A 2,204-nucleotide genomic window follows, 5' to 3' on the forward strand; every position below is an offset into this window, starting at 1 on the left:
CGATCTCCGCTCACTGCAACCTCCACTTCCCAGGTTCAAGTAATTCTCATGCCTCAGCCTCCTGAGTAACTAGGATTACAGGTGCCCACCACCATGCCCAGCTAATTTTTGTAGTTTTAGTAGAGACAGGGTTTCACAATCTTGGCCAGGCTGGTCTTGAACGCCTCACCTTGTGATCCACCTGCCTCAGCCTCCCAAAGTGCTGGGATTACAGGCATGAGCCAATGTGCCTGATGTCTTCCTGATTATAAAAAGGACTTTAGCATGCCTGAACTCTCAATTAAACAACCTCCTCATCTTGTTTTTGTTGCATGAAATTTTAAAGACCCACCTACCTCCTTTTTTTTTTTTGAGACAGGGTCTTGCTCTGTCACCTAGGCTAGAATGCACTGGCACAATCATGGCTCACTCAGCCTTGACCTCCTGAGCTCAGGTGATACTCCCACCTCAGCCTCTCAAGTAGCTGGGACTACAGGTGCGTGCCTCCACACCCAGCTAATTTTCGTATTTTATGTAAAGACAGGGTCTTGCCATGTTGGCCATGCTGGTCTCAAAATACTGGGCTCAAGCAATCTGCCCACCTCAGCCTCTAAGTGCTGGAATTATAGGCATAAGCCACTGTACCCAGCCAACTTTCCCCTTTTTAACATAAAAAATTGGTTATTAATTTTTAAATCAATCAAATGACATGTGGTATTTTACTGATTTATTTGCTTCTTGTTTCTTATATCCCTTAACTGTTCCTTGGCTTTACCTTTTAGTTTACTGAAATACATCCTTTAATATTTGCTTTTGTTTTCAGTTTACCATCATTTTTCTTAAGTCTTTTTTTCCTTTTTCCTGGAAGAAAAATTATAAAATAGTTATATAATATTTGATATGTATGAAGGTACACAAGTACACACACGTGAACATACACCTACGAACTGTAGGTCTGTTATGAACTATAATAGTAAGTGAATTCACCGTAGACATTTCCAATAGAGTTCACTCTACATGTATAAAAACCTCCTGCTTCCTTCCCAGAGGTAACCACTAGTCTGAATATAGTGTTTCTCATTCTTTTGCCTTCAAAAACATACATACTAGGTTTTCAAAAATGGGTTTCAATGGGTTTTTAAAATAACTGTAATAGGTTTAAGATTTGCTTATGTTTAACTTCATAAAAAATACTGTCACCTTGTGACTTGCCCTTTATTCAAAATCATGTTTCTAAGACTTAGTGTTACCTGTAGCAGCAGTTTTTCTACTACAGCTATGGATAATATTACATCATTTGCATATACTACAACATATTTACTGATTCTCTCATAAGTAGACTTTTGGTGGTTTAGCTTTTTCCTATCAGTAGCAGTGCCATTATGAACACTCTTGTTTGTGTATGCCAACTGATGTGCTTCAAGAGTTTCTCTAAGGCATGCACCCTGGAGTGAAACTGCTTGGTGTAAATTATACCCACAGGCCCATCAGGTATCAAACTCCAGGCACCATTGGCTCAAGCTCTGGATTCCAGCAACCTGTGGCTTAGCTCGTCCTGCCAGATGGCCTTTGTGGTCTGTTTCTGGTCCACGATGAGGTTTATAATTTTTGATTCTTGGGATTTCCCTTCTACCCTTTGCAATAGGTTTGGAACAGTAGGGTATGCCACTTGTGAACTCAAGGCATATTCATGATATGAAGTCACCAGCATTTACTTCTTCAAATATTTAGTGGTCAGAACGGAGGCCGTTTCTGGAATTACAAGGTTGAATTCTTTATACGATGAAGTAGCTAGATTTTTTTACAACTTGGTTTGTGTGTAAGGAAGCAGGTTCTTTTCCCTGAGTGTAATGTATATCAGCATTTTTCAGTGAGGGTGATTTTATTTCACCCAGGGGACATTTGTCAATGTCTAGAGACAGTTTTGGTTGTCATGAATGGGGTAGGTGAAGGTAAAACTAGCATCTAGTGGGTAGAGGCTATATATATAGCTAAACATTCTACAGAACAATGAACAGGGCAGCCCCCCACAACAAAGAATATTGAGGCCTGTATATTCATAGTATTAGGGTAAAACCAAAACCAAAACCCTACAATGTATAGGACAGCATTGCACAAAAAAGAATTATTGAGTCCAATATTTCAGTAGTGCTAGGACACCCTGATCTATGTGAAGACAATCAGTCACTGTGTTCTGAACGTATGATTCTTTTTTTTTTTTTTTT

At 39.4% G+C, this 2,204-nt stretch overlaps 1 long non-coding RNA gene across 2 annotated transcripts in view; it reads left to right on the forward strand.

Moving 5' to 3' along the window:
* Positions 1-2,204, forward strand: part of LOC105552489 — a 562,990-nt gene that overhangs the window by 320,575 nt on the left and 240,211 nt on the right. The gene's annotated exons all lie outside the window — the stretch shown is intronic.

This window comes from Mandrillus leucophaeus, unplaced genomic scaffold (assembly GCF_000951045.1).
Source record: "Mandrillus leucophaeus isolate KB7577 unplaced genomic scaffold, Mleu.le_1.0 Scaffold56, whole genome shotgun sequence".
Lineage (NCBI taxonomy): Eukaryota > Metazoa > Chordata > Mammalia > Primates > Cercopithecidae > Mandrillus > Mandrillus leucophaeus.